Source organism: Acanthopagrus latus, chromosome 13 (assembly GCF_904848185.1).
Source record: "Acanthopagrus latus isolate v.2019 chromosome 13, fAcaLat1.1, whole genome shotgun sequence".
In the NCBI taxonomy this organism is placed as follows: domain Eukaryota; kingdom Metazoa; phylum Chordata; class Actinopteri; order Spariformes; family Sparidae; genus Acanthopagrus; species Acanthopagrus latus.
In genome coordinates, this window is record NC_051051.1 from 25,178,287 (window position 1) to 25,193,734 (window position 15,448).

General features: G+C 41.6%; 1 protein-coding gene across 1 annotated transcript in view; it reads left to right on the forward strand.

The window, feature by feature from the left end:
• The first annotated feature begins 2,017 nt into the window (after window positions 1-2,017).
• The window catches only part of sgcd (sarcoglycan, delta (dystrophin-associated glycoprotein)), a 281,116-nt gene continuing 267,685 nt past the window's right edge, over window positions 2,018-15,448 (forward strand). The window contains exon 1 of the mRNA XM_037120242.1: window positions 2,018-2,886. The gene's annotated coding sequence lies outside the window, so the exon portion shown is untranslated. The remainder of the gene's footprint in view (window positions 2,887-15,448) is intronic.

The following is a 15,448-nucleotide window of genomic DNA, read 5'->3' on the forward strand; positions in this document are numbered from 1 at the left end:
AGCCGAATTCTATAAGCTGTTTTTCTTCATCCTCCATCACTTTAAAACAGCCCACCAGTATTATTTTCATATTGATTACCTCAATGCTATAGCTCTCTCAGCAAATAAGGCAGTGTGTGTGCGTGTGTGTGTTATTAAGCATTTGTGTTTATGTGTGTATTTATGTCCAATTTATGATGAAAACAAACAACACAGATCTTTTGATATCGGCTAATTTTTTGGCCGAGGAGGAACAAGAAACTGCAGAAAGAAATACAAAAAAACCCCAAACATTTAAAGTCATTACATCATCACGGGCAGCGCCGTGGCCCCCTCAAGTGGTGACCAGTTCGTTACACGAGCTGACATCGCTTGTGGTAGCCCGGAAACGTTGATGTTGCTAACGATAGCTAGCTAATGTTTTTGGCAGTAGAAATCAGCCAAGAATGTTGATGCTGATAAAAAATACCAAAAGATACCAACAGCATTGGTATAGATAGACAAAACCAAAAGAAATGTTTGGAATCATTATCTTGCAATCCTAAAAATGTTTTTTTTTTTTTTAATTTTTTTAATTTATTTTTTTTTTATTAATGGAAAAAAAGATTGTATTCTGCACCACCACCAGTAACTGTGTTACTTTTAGTTCTCTTTTTCATATGTAAGTTTAAAGGAGTTAAAAGTGTCACTAATTCGACCACAGACCCCCATTTAATAACATTTTCCCCATTTTTACATGTTTTTTTCACAAAAAAGTGAATAAATCCAATGACTTTAACAGCCAGATCTTGTCACTGTGGAGCCTCAAACAAGGACCCGAGTTGTTCTTGCACCCTGTAAACAAATGGTTTAAACAAGCGTGTCAGAAGGAAAGCCAATGCAACTTTATAATATATGGCATATTTCAGTGCAACAAATGTCAAAATGTCAATAGAGCAACACATATTATGAATAGAATACGATGTGCTTTACCAACACAGTGAAGGCACAATTAACAAAATGTTAAATATTTACTTATATTCATTGTCTCTGTTCACACTTTCACAGAACATGAAGCAGAATCCGTTCGGAGCAGCACACATTCAGACGATCCAGAAATAACACAAAACAAAACGCATGTTAGTCTATAAACAGTAATTCTGTCCATGAGTTTGACTTTAAACAGCTGCTGCCTATTTTAAAATAAAATGAACTTAAACTTTAAAGTAAAATGAAAAAGGAACAAATCTAATACAGAAAAAGAACAAGAAAAGAAAAGAAATACACTTAGGACTCATGAATGTGAGTCTATAAAGTAAGTTTATGTGCTATCAGTGTGCGAGTGTGTACATTTATGTGGCTGTAGTGTGTCTGAGTGTGTGCCAGGTCCTTTGAGGACCCCGAGTGTTTTCTTTTGGTGCACGAGCGCGTGCGTCTTTAAATATTCTAATCGATGTTTACGACCCCTGGCAAGAGGAGCGCTATCAGTGTGCCAGCATCACTGCAGCTGGGGACTGTGCCGCCCCAAACACACACACACACACACACACACACACACACACACACACACACACACACACACACACTTCCTCCCTCTCTCCCTCCACTAATTCTCTCCTCTCTCTCTCGCCCTCCCTCAGCTGCCGTCACAGGTTTCTTTAACCTCTAAACATCCCGTTTCTTTAATACTTTCTGACTCCTCTCGTCCTCCTCCTCCTCATCTCTCTTTCTTAGAGGTGTGTGTGTTTCTCTCTCTCTCTTTTGGGTTTCAAATGATGACCCCCCCCACCCCACACTCTGCTGCTGCTGCTGCAAGGAAAACTCCACCTACTCAGCGCTGTTAATGTAGTCACTGACGGTGTGAGCTGCTCTCTCTCTCTCTCTCTCTCTCTCTCTCTCTCTCTCTCTCTCCACCGGGCATCTCCCCCAACCTTTCTCCTCCTCCTCCTCCTCCTCCTCCTCCTCCTCCCGGAGCATCCTTCTCTCCTCTCACATCGCTCTCCGGCTCCACTTGCGCTCGCAGCCTCCTGCCTGTTCGCTGCCTCTCCGCTCTCGTCTCTCCGCCTATCCTCCTCCTCTTTGACACACACACACACACACACACACACACACACACACACACACACACACACACACACATCTCCACGCACACACATGCATGCATGTATACACTCTCTCTCCTCTCTCGCTGTCTCCCCTCTCTCTCTCTCTCTCTCTCTCAGTTACACTCGGTCGGTCCTGTGCAGACTTGAGGAGCCCCGGAGAGGAGATGATGCTGGTGGTGATTCTGTTGGAGCTTTAGTGGTGATTTTTCGTATTCCTCTGTAAAGAAAACTAGACTCAGAGCAATGTTGATGCAACAGCACCCCTGTCCTCTGCGCTGTGTTCATCTGCCTGCCTCCTGCCTAGAATCAACCCGTTTTGGGGGGATTTGAACGACAGAGAGTGTGTTGCGCCGCCTGTGCGCTCTGTGGTTCTGGTGCGCTGGATCTTCTTCTTCTTCTTCATCTCTTCTTTATCTCTCCACTGAAGGATGCTCAGTTCTTTCCACAATCAGGAATATAACTACCACAACTACCAACACTCTTGCTGCTGCTGCTGTCGACTTCTCAGCTCCAGCCAGATCGCAGTCTGAGGCGCCCCGGTCCCCCTGAAGGGAAGACGAAGCATGTCAGAGACATCCGTGTTGCACATGGAAATGAGCCATCTGCTGCTGGTTCTGCTGGACTCCAGCGTTTAACCCAGACTTGAGATTATCCAAAAAAAAGAAAACACGGAGAGGCTCTGAAGAATTTGGGGATCCTAAGAGTTCCTTTCTGACAAGCCGAGAATCCCTGTGTCACTGTATATATTGAGTAGCATCAGCTGCTTAACCAGCTCTATGGTTCTGTGACTTGTCCAAGGCTGCGATTTTGGCATCTGACTAAGGTAAGAGGAGACACTGCTTTTACTTTTACTTTGCTGTGCTGCTCTCTCTGTGGCATTTTCTCTCTGCTCTGCTCGCTCTGAGCAACATCGATTCTGTACTTTGGAGAGGAACGGCTCCGTCTCAGTGATGTGGCAGATTTTTTCTTCGCTGAATCACTCTCTTAGTCTGCAAGATGCACATTTTTTTTTTTAAATATATTTTTTATTTCTAAGAAACTGTGTCCACTATCGGGCTATCACTGCACCCCCCCAACCCTGCTTTGTTACGACTGGCACTGCTCCGTCTTGTTTACTATGCATCATCCAGTGTCTGTAGCAACGTCCCTCACTGTGTGTTTCTGCTCAGCAGCCGGTTTGAAATGAATGGCACTGCAGCTGAGAAGCCAGAGGTGTTTGGTGTCCAGAACTGAGTGTGTCATGATCGGTGTGCCGGTATTGAATAAACAGGAATCCGCAGTCAGAGATGAACTGCAGCTATTTTAAGTTCATTATATGCCCTCTGTGGGAGGAGGGTTCATTATCTTCATGTGCTGTCTGTATGTGTAGATTTTCATTCTTTAGATAAGTATGTTATTCTTTTTATTTTTTTGGTTTATTCCTGACAAATGTTAAAACGAAACTGGATATTTCTTACTGGATCTACTGATTGTTAATGCTGCCCCTCATAATCCTCATCATCCACATGAACTGGTATGAATAACTGCTGCATGTGGAGGTCTGTTCAGTGGACTGTACATTGTATTTGCAAGTCTGCTACACTGTTCAGCAATCGGTGTGCGAGTTGTTCTCCATACATTTGAATAACTGCACGATGTCTCTCTGTATACGGGGATCCTGATTTGGGGTAATTGGATTCATGGTTTCGCCGTGCGCATGTGTTCAGTGTCAGGGTCCGTGCCAACGGCACAAATGATTGAGAAAGGACATCGCATCCTGTGTTCACTCATCAGATGGTGCTACTAGATCATATCCGTGAAATGACATTCACACCTAAAGGCGGACTGCGTTTCGAGGTCTCCTGTAGTTTCTAGATCATCACTCTTCACCATGTGTTGAGTGAATCACTCAAATGGAAGTAAGCGGGTACAGAGGGGAGGTGGAGTAACTTTTGATACAAAATAGGAAGGAAGATTTCCTGCTTGGATCAACTGCTGTCATATTATTAACAGATGCATTTTCTGGTCCATTTAGCTCCACTTTACTGCCACGAGCAATGATGTGTAGAGGACTGTTGGTCTGTTGGGAAAAATTACAATAAAGCTTTTAAACAGCTCATGAAATATTGTGTAAATACGTGTCCTGTGCAGTACGAACTGATATTACTGAACAGTTTGGCTCCACACTGTAAAAAACATCCAACCTGAACAAGTCTGTTGATCAAATATCCTCTATACTACAAGGACAAACTGCATTTTCAATGGAAACGTTGTTTTCCATGATCGCAGGATGCTTATCGTCTTTCTTTGAGCAGTTGGGACATCATGTGGTTCACTTATTAAGATCTGGGTTAGCGACTTAAATAGGTGAATACTACACTGTAACAGTGTGTTGCTGTTATAGCCCAGCCTTGAAAGTGTCACCGGCAAGTCAGTTATTAATTGTTTCCCCCGGTGACCTCCCAAGGAAACTCAAGGATAGCTGAGGGTTCTGCTTGGATGACCTAATCAACCTGACAGCGTAGCTCAGAAATGTAAGTCATGTAATGCCTTATGAGTGATAAACAGTATCTTCAAATCAACTCTGAACTGAATTCATGTGTTATCTTTGCCCAATCATAGTCAAGCACCTAGCAGCAGTTTGTCTGAGGCAAAAAAAAATCAGGGCATAGCAGAAGTCGAGATGAAACAAAAACAGCATGAATGATATATTCTTAACCAGAGGCCGATGATTAACATGTTGCCGGCATGTCTAGATTTCTGTAATCATGTGAAACATAAAGCTAAGTGGCGTCTGATTAGAGGGTTGACCTCTGAGGGTTGAGATGCAGTGTTTCTTTAAGCCCATTGTAATGTAGAGTCTTGGCTGTAGCTCAAATTTCTGGACCCCGAATAAGCTGTTTCCATTTCAATTCTAATATCTTTGTGGGCCCTTGTCACATGAGGGCGCACTGTCTACTTATTCCCCCCATTTCCCACAGTCTTACAGCCCTGAGTGGAGTGGTGGAGTACATAAGAGCTCTCCACCGCCCTCATCCAAACACTGAATGAGGGAATATCTTCTGGATGAATGGTGTTCATCCCTCCAGTGGTTTCCTAGGGATTTGGAGAATCCATGACAAAGAGGACTGGTCGCCCATAATACTTGCATAAACACGTGAAGCAGGATTTTGCATAATGGTGAGTGTGCAGAGGAACTAATGCAAAAGGAAATCTGAAAGGACATTTGGGGATCTACGGGTGATTTTGGATGCCATGACTAGTAAATGTATTGTGAATTTTGAGAGGATCTCCCGGGATAATGATAGACTGGATAATGTGAAATATGCACTGGTCAGCTTGAGTTTGTCTCCAGGTGACTTCTTCCTCTCAAGATGCAGTTTATATATTTGGCAGATTTTTGTTATATTCATATTCCAGTTGTTTGATGGATGCTCCTGTAGGTTTGCGGTGACAGATGACTTCTGTCAGCGTCTTATGTTGCTTTGAAAACTAATTTACCAGATCAGTTTTATTGGTGATAAATGCTGATGCTGAAATTCAACTTACCTTTGAAGCTATCTTTGTAAATGTGACTGTAATACGTGCGAGACCTTTCCCGTGAGGTGTTTACATTCCACCCTTTTCTCTCTGGCAGTTTTGCCCTTTTAAATGTTTAAGTTCTGACTAATAATTACAACAATCTGTTACTCTGCTACAAGCTCGAGCCTCAGCTGCACCACTTCAAACAGTGATTGATTGAGTTTGAACTTAAGTGTCACCCTCCAATTAACAGGGTTTTTTCTGTCTGGCTCTTTCACCAATATTTTTCATAGAGTTCACTCAGATTTAGTCACCACAGTAACAGCTGTGTGTATGTTGTGCAGCAACCCAACCGCCAATGCAGAATCCAAGGAGGCATCTTACGAGATGAGCACTCAGTGTCAACCGTAACTGTCTTTCCATTCTCAGTAAAAAATAAATGGTTAAATCTATGACGAAGGAACTAAATGCTAACGTGCTTGCAAGGATCCTGTCAACATGCTAATGTTTAGCAGGAATAATGCTGACTGTCTTAGCTCATTTACTAATTAAACACCAAGTAGAGGTGAGAACTATATTCAAACTTGATCCCCACATGGGTCTGACACGTTACGTACCAAAGTGGACTGGGTCGGGTGGCAGAACTGAGCTGTGGTTTTCCTGAAGAGAGAGAAGGTGTCTGAAGGGTAGAGGGAGAAATTAAGATATAGTGAGAAAGAGAAAGAGGAGGACAGAGAGGTGAAAGATAACGAGGCAGGGAAACATGGAAGGAGAAAGGGACGATGGAGGAAGGCAGAGATGGGAAACAGCGGGAGACTACAGGCGATGATCGAGCGTCGACGAGAACAGAGTCCCTGGTGGAAACCAGCGCAGCGACGACTCAGACAAGACAGCCAGTAAAGAAACATGAATAATGAATTTAAGTTAAGGTGTAGTGATGAATACTGCAGCAGGGAGGAGCTCCGAGGTCTTTCTCTCCATGACCCCCCCATCCCTTCTACCTCAGCAGGCACTCATGAATTACTTAGGCTAAAAACTATCCCGTACACACTTCAATTATCAACACGCACACACACACGCACACACACACATACACAGGATGCATAACTACATTACAGCGTAGAGGGCATCACCTAAAAGTCAGTAAAGTTGATTTGGAGCCAGAGGACGAGCTGCTGTGTCCTTCAGCATCACAGCACCTTCAACAAATCAACTCATTTTACTGGTGTGATGACAGCATTCACTGTCCTTGTTTAGTCTTGAGATGCACACTTTAATACGTGTCTATGTGTGGACAGATGGAGAGATAATGTGTTTTACAGAAACATTAAAACGTGTTTGAATAAGTTTATTTTAGTATTTTCACTAATACGGAAAACATGACATCAGGGTGGCCATGCGACCTTTCTGCGTCGCTGTAGTTGTCACTGTTCTGTTATTCCAAGACGTTGACACACTAGAAAAAAGACAACAGAGAGGACGAGTCGTCTCCTCCTCATCTAATTGCCTGTTTTCAGCAGGTTAACCTGTCTTTGAAAAACCTGCAACGTTCTTATTTTGGTTTTAGCCAAGCCTTGTGGACGAGCTGTTCCCTGCAGGACTGTGGAGGGCAGAGGCAGGACGTCAGATTCAGCACCCCTGGGGCTCCATCATGCCGGTACACCCAAGGGCATGTAGGTGTGGTCAGGTGCACCATCGGTGTACTGCGATCTTGAGAGGGCAGGATGTGACTGCACCAAGACCAACAAAAAACTGGTCTTAAGTCAATGGCACAGGATTTTTCCTGCTATTTAAAGGGGCGCATCATTCAGTCACGCCCTAAAACCACTTGCGCCATTAACTTGAGGCCAAGCAGCGTAGATCACCTGGTCTCACTACCTCGCTGTCAGCCCGTCTCTTTCCACTGAAACCTTTCTGCCTCTCTTAGGGTTGGTTTATATTTACGTTCAGTTTTCTAAACCCTGCTGTAGGTAATTAGCCTTTTTTATGTTATTATTTAACCTTGTCAAAATCTCACACCAAAATAAGTGCCTTTTGAAAAAGCCTGTTGTTTTAGCTTTGATTCGTGTTAAGTAAAAACAAAGCTCTCAAGTGACTGCTCAAGTGTGTTTTCTTTGTTGAAGGGTTGTCGACAGCCAGCTAATGTAGGATGCTTCTTATCCCTCTCTTCCCTTGTATGTCCTGCCTTCCTCATCTGTCCTTCTTTCGTGTTTTTTCTCTTATCCACCTTTGGTTCTTGCTTTCCACCATCCTCCTCCCTTCAGGTCTTCCTTTCCCTGTGACAGCCTTTTTTCTCCCGTTTTCTACCTTCTGTTATATCGCCTGTATTGATTTACTTCTGCCCACCCCAGCTCTCTTCATTATTTCCCTTCCAACACAGTATGTGCTTTATATGTGCATGTGTGTTGATGTGTCTTGTGTCCACTCTTTTGCCCAATTAACCACACGAGCAACATTGCATCTCTTCACACACGACTGTACAAGATAACAACCACTCCTCTGAATTCACAACAGTTCGCCTTATTTGTATGCTTTGTGGTGTACTGCTTAGTGAGTCTGTGTGTTTTCGTTTGCATACATGTGTGTTGTTTTTCTAACGGGGATTGTGTATGTGTGTGAAAGTGTGTGTGTGTAAGCAGAGATGCTCTCCGGGGGGGGGGGGGGGCTGGGGAAATTGAAGGCTTACTTCCTTTCCACTAATTACCCAGCAACAGTCCCCACTAATTGTCAAGGCCTCGCATGCATTTGAAGTCTTTAAATATCCAGCAGCATGGAGCCATGTGTAAACGAAGCAGAGAAATGGTGAAATGGAGGAAAGGGCAGAACAAAGCGGGTCAGCGGATCTGCTTTGAAGATGTGCGCGACCCGTAACCTGCAGAACGACTGCTGCTGGATCCATCTCCAGGGACCATCTGTTGGGTTATTAGGGGGGAGGAGGGACTCGAGATCTGCATTATGACATCAACATAAAATCTACTTCATGTCAAACTTCTTGACGTCGCTGCTGAGGGAATAAACTGTAGCATCCAAATATAGACTGAGATGACTGCTGCCCATGGCTGCCTGCTCTCTTAAATATTTATTTGAAACTGGCACCTAAAAAGAATGGACATAATAATGTGAACACCTGCACAGTCTAATGCAATCCAATGCAATGATCCTGCAACTGGCACTGTCTTTATGAGCAAGTGATATTCAGTCACGTATAGATTCAGATTGTAGTTCATGATTTAAAGTGAGACCAGTCAGAGCTGAAGAGAAAAGTAAGGGCCTCCAATGACTGTGTGAAAAGTATTTTTGTCACTCTGAATGTTTATTTATATCCTCAAAACCATTTGCCATGAAATTTAAATGTTCCTTTCACTTCAATTTGTATTGGAATAATCCAGCACAGAAAACAAAACAAATCCCTCTGTGCCTTTGCCAATTACAAGGGCTGCAACAATAACACCAAAATTTGGAGTGACGTAAAAACTATGAAAACACATTTAAATGCGAGACAAAGGATTGTTTTTTACTTCAACAAAGATTTTTGACCAACTAGAAGCTCCGAGGGAAGCAAACAAGAAGGGAAGTTCTTTTTACACAAAATGCAGTTTTAGACTGATGGTCAACTGTAATAGTTATGTCATTTGTAGGCAGAATAGCCAAAGAGACAGAAGTTTTTGACCTTGAGCAACGTAAAAAAAAAAAAAACCTGACTTGACAGAGAGTGCTTGTAAGTGGACCTGGGTGAGAGGAAGAGAAGAAAGAAGTGTTTTTTTTCTTATTGAATTTCACATCTTCAGTGTTTCTTCCTGATTACATATATTGGTCTCATTTGCTTCTCAGTGGCTGAAATGGTCTTTCTCATATATAATACTGTCAAAGGAAATATACAGCTGAGTAGCACAGAGTTAGTTTCTTTGTAGATGATGTGACCCTCTACCTGTCAGCTCAGTGCTCTTTGTTCCCTCGTTTTTTTGAGTGCACCGAGGTTGAAACCTCCACCTTTGAAATGGGAAACTACTTCAAGACCCTCGTTTATCATGTTGTTGTTGGTGGTGTTTATGTAAACAGACACGATCGGAAGTTTACAGAATGTCGTGCAGCGGTGGTGATTTCTTTTACTTGACTTCTTACTATGACAGCCCTTGGACCAACACAAAGCTATTTGCCATTCATCAAACAGATACAGAAAAAAAACAGTGACACACTGGTTCACAACTACTATCAATCCGTTCATCAAATAGAATAGAAAAAAATAAGAACTGGCAGTTCATTAAAGGCTAACATCAGCCTCCTTTTCTCCTAGCCTGTAGTCTCGACTGATTTCAGAGGATCAGCTCCAAGTGCAGGAACTTCACTGCTGTCATGCACAATTCATCAGTAATAATGTCACATTAGCCAGCTAGCCAGTTAGCTACTGAGAGACAGCTAGTGATCGTTTTACGCTTGTTTTAGAAAAAGAACTATAATCCATTAAACAACAGAGAGCTCTCATAATCCTTGATTTGTAGAGCACCACATTAGTGTTAGGGTTGCACTGAGAGGGAGAGTTCAGGTGCATTGGCAGCATGACATGCAGTTATTTGACAAAGGATTACAATAATACAACTGAAATAATGCAGTTATATATATATATATATATATATATATATATATATATATATATATATATATATATATATATATATATATATATATATATATATATATATATGTATATATGTATGTGTATATATATATATATATATATATATATATATGTATATATATATATATATATATATATATATGTGTATATGTATGTATGTATATATGTATGTATGTGTATATATATATATATATATATATATATATATATATATATATATATATATATATATATATATATATATATATATATGTATGTATGTATGTATGTATGAATGGCTTTAAATCAGTTTAAAGTTCCAGGTATGCAGATGCATATTGATTGTGATGCAGTTCCAAAAGTGTTCTCCTGCCTGGAATCGACCGGTCACTCAGCAGAAGAGACAGAAAATGACAATAAAATTCACTGCGAAGGAAAACCATCCCTTTGGAAGATTCACAGCTCGGATTCAATTTGGTTAAAAATCGTGGACTGTGAATAAATCTGATTCACAGCAGTGGCACTGTGTGCACAACCGTAGGTGATACAACATGTCTTTTTTTTATTTCCAGATCACTGAACAGTAACACAAATAAGGAGAAGAAAACAGAGCTTTCAGTAGACCAAAGGAGGAAATCTGTGGGCCTTTAGAGCTGAAACACAATAAGAACGAGCACCTACTGCATTATTTAAAGAACAAAATGTCTGCAGGATTAAAGGAGGGGCGTCGACAATGGCTGCTGTTAACACCACTAACTCAGGACAGACACACGCATGAAAGTGGACTTTTGTTTGCCTGCAGCAGCGTGGAAAGAAGCTAAACATTAAAAAAAGCAAACAGTGAAATCCAGTTTGACATGAATATTTAATGTGAGAACAACGAAAATAAATGAAATGCGAGTAAAGACGGAATCGATTTTGTGTTGACTGCTGACAGATGGGCCTCGACTGTATTTATCTTGAGGTCTTTATGTGCACACATGTCCACAAATCTGGTTTCTAAATAAAATGGTGGTCTCAGGACCTCAGACAGGGACCATCTCCTGTCTTCTCCATAAATAGCTTTATCTCCTCCTGCCACTGAGCGATCCTGACACCCCGCATTAGCAACCTGGAACGGATTTCACTTAAGAGTTGGAGTCCTTTGAGGAATTGATTTGTCTTGTAGGGAAGAACAAAGGCCAACACAAAGGTCCGTCTGAAAGTTTCCAAACCGGAGGAGACGTGAGCAGACAGACAGACGGACTGAGAGCTGTGCTGAGTGACAGACGGGTGAGCGCTCAGGGGAGCTGATGGGCTTCTGATTACATGAGTAGAACAAATAGATTAAATAATGAGCCATCACATAAATACGCTCTGAGAGAGGTGGGGGCCTGATGCCTGAGAGCTCTGCACTGATTCCATAGGGCCCACTTGGTAAACACGTGTGGTTTAATGGCACATGCCGCATTTGAACACAGTAGCACCAGTTCTCAGAACAATTAAAAGTTTCTCAGCAGACATTGATTCATTGATTGAGTATTTACAGGTCAAAAAATATGTAGATGTCGCTGATAAAACTGGGCTCACGGTGGCTAACAGTGAAACCTTCCAGACAAACTTGTAGAATTAAATAAAACAAACATTAAAGCTGGCTGTCAGGAGACACGAGGTAACTAGATCCATCTGCTCCCGCCTCGCATCAACACAGCTGCACCTGTATTGATAATTCATAAGCCAACCTCTTTGACAGCTGCTGATGTTGCTCTCTTGAAGTAAAGTTGACTCCATCAACATTTCATTATGATCCCAGCAGAAAAATGTGTCTCTCAGTTTTAACAGTGCATGATGTCGTTTCCCAAAGAAAAAAAAAAAGAAAAAACTGCGGCCCAGCTGTCGGCTGGACTCACTTCCACTTTGTGTATCCCTGACATATTTCTTCGAGTGACTCACAAATGTGCACAAGACTGTGATGTGGATGTGTTGACAAATGTGAGTTAGGGTTAGGTTAGAGGGTCAACTGATGTTCTGAACCGGAAAAGAAGATTTCCTGTTGCAGGAATCTAATTTGAATTGTAAAAAAAAAAAAAAAGAAGAAAAAAAAAAAAAAAAGGATTTCCTGCTCCTGGGAAAACAGATGAGTAAAGACAATCACCATAGTGGTCAGGATGCATATCTGTACATACATCTTCATCTACAAGATTATTTCTGTCCCGTTTACTTAAACCAGAGTTTTTTGTCATTATCATAGAATCACGTCTCACACTTAGCTTTACGTTAAAGAGCCGTCTTTCATATTGGAGGCTGATAAATTGAACCTGGTCTACTTTGGTCCTTGGTCTTGGAAGGATCTGCAGGCCAAGATTAAACTTTGCATATTTAAATAAATTTAAATGCAGGATAATAGAAGGTGTCCTTGTTTATACACTGCCTTATGAGATGTATTTTATCAGGGCATAAAGGATAAAAATGTGTTTTTCAGTTTTAAGTCAAAAAATGGTTTGGTAGTGTTCCCTGAAGAGCAGCGCCTGCAGCACATTTTAACCTAACCGATGTATAAGATTCAGTACACGTGTATCACACCTGGATATACAAAAAAGTCTCCTGGCTCTATGACCTAAACCCAACAGGAAGTCAGGTATTTTGAATTTGTTGCTCTTTTTTTTTTTTTTTACAAGTTCTGAGTACTATCCCTCCTTATAAATCCTGAGGTTTCATCGAACGGCACGGTGAATTTTGATGCCATGAACAAGGGAATTGCAGATTCATTGTCCATCATCAAATCAACCCTGAACTTTACACATTTTGTAAAAACCCTGCCCTGAAGACATTAACATGGCCTGCTCAGTGCTACATGCAGCTTTAATTGTACGTATTGCTGCTGATGTGATTAGATTTGCTGTTGTTGTCCTTGATGCTGTTATTTTGACCCTGTCTTCACCAGGTCTCTCTCTAACCTCAATGTTAAACAAATGTTATGAAGAAATATGTTATTCATAGTGTTACACTGTATGTCTGTTAACATGGTGAGAATCGCCTGATCCGAGAAGATCAATAATGTGGCTGCTGGAGGCATCAGTAGTTCCCATTGGATCTCATACAGTGCCTATGCGATGGCTCGTCCAAAGAACGGCTCCGAGCAAAAACATTTAAAAACGTTAGTTAGTCACATTGGGATGGTGTGTGTGGGTGGTGAGTGTGTGTGCTGTGTGTGTTAATTAGTAAAAAAATATGGAAAATATGCAACATTCTCATGAATGAATGATACAGCTTAACTTATTTAATGAAATATGAACCTTTAGGGTTTGTTTATTTTCAAGATAGGATTTATTTTCCCTTATTATTAGTTCGTAGCTCATCTGATAATGGAAACCAGACGGAGGACATGGAGGTTAACAGTGGATGACAATGAGATGATGGCTGATGCTTTTTGATTTTTTGAAAGTCTCTCAAGATCAGAGTGTCTATTGGAAGCACATTTTAAAGAAAAGATGCAACAAAAAATGCAAAAGATTTGGGGGACTTGAATTTAAATTCGTGTTAAGCTCTGTTTGCATGAACTGTGCTAACAGTGCTCTTATTCCTGTTGGTCTTCCTTCATCACGTAAAGCAGTGAACTAAATGTGCGTCCTGGGAGCTGTCCTTCATCAACACGTGTCCCCTTTTTGGCGATGAATTACAGCGGACGTTGGCGTGGGGGCTAAAGAACACGCATTGATTTGTTTGTCAAAGGGGGTGAATAATTCTGATGAGGTATTGATTGCAGTAAATCAAGACATAAGTCACCTTGGTTTAAGGGGCAGCAAAGGGGCCCTGCTGATAGATTGTATGATCTATATATGATTATTGAACTTTGAAACAAGGCACTGAGGAATGAGCACTTTGCTGACTGGCTGTTAAAGCTCATCAGTCACTGAAGGATTTTATTGACACGCTCATGGGGAACACAATTGCTGAACACTAGCAAAAGAGGCCGAAAGTTAGTTTTTTATTTCCCCCAGTGGTTTCACACTGTGACATTCTGCATTGGCGGTTTTATGCCGCTACAGTGAAGCAGACTCTATTTTGAAACGGGGGATTGCGTAATCAGCATACCATGAGTAGTGGACTGTGTGAACGCCAGCGGCTCGTGAAGGATGATTATTGTTTCAGAAAAAGACAGAAAGGGGAGAGTGTGAGAGAGAGCGAGAGGAGAGAGTGAAAGAGGGGTTCAAAAGGCATAAAATAAAAGAGACAAAAACTTGAAAGCGACAATGAAACAGGGCATCGAAGATTTAAAGGAACGAGAGAAAGGAGGGGGGCGAGACAAAACTGCAGAGAATGAAAGAACGGCGAGAAGATTACGGAGGACGACTGAGTCAAAGTGAAACGGAGAAAGTTAGAGAATGGGAAACAGATAATGAAGAAGACTGATGGTGGAAGTGAAGAGAAAGAGGCAGAATCCAATTAAATCCAGCTTCAAGGCGCCAAACGGTCTCATCACACGTGTCGGTCATGTTTGCAGACTCACTTTTACTGCACATTCAGCTTCACATGGAAGTGTTTCCTCTTTTAGTTTGTGATGTTTAGTTCTGTTTAGATGACTTGTCAGGGACAACAGATTAGAATAGAATAGAACAAACCAAAACATTACTCTCATTCAGGAAAAGAGATGTATTATACCAGATTTATGATGTTAATTTTCCATCTGTTGTACCTGCACAGGCCGACACAAGCACAAATTAAATTTAAGTTCAAAACACACCCCAAACTGCCAACACTTAGATGTCTGAGTACAATTCAATTCAGTAAATAAGTGTTCATTATTCATAGCTCATGAGTTGACAGTCGGCAAAGTTTGTTGTTACGTAATGCAAGACTGGATTTAAAGTAAGAAATCACCCTTCAATCAAACACTGACAGCCTCTCCTGCCTGTCAGGGTACTTTTTGTTCTCTGTGTTGCAGCATGATCAGCAGTACGAGACACACCTGGGCACAAGAGCCGGGTCAGCACTCAGCCAGGCTGAGACCGGCTCCCCCCCTCTGGCCGTGAAAACACATCCTCATTTATTATTTCTTCTACACATCTGCTTACCAAGGTGTTACCTGATGGGTTACAGCACCGGCCATGAACCTGAGCATCCCTGGTTTGCGGCCCGGCTGGGAACCTTTGATTCTTGTCATTCCTGATTTGCTCTCCCCTCATTTCCTGACATCCCCGTCTCTCAACCATTGGATGTGATATAAAAAAAAAATGCTCACTAAAAAGCAACCTCATTATGCCGTACTATTGTAAGTCTCAAATCTTCA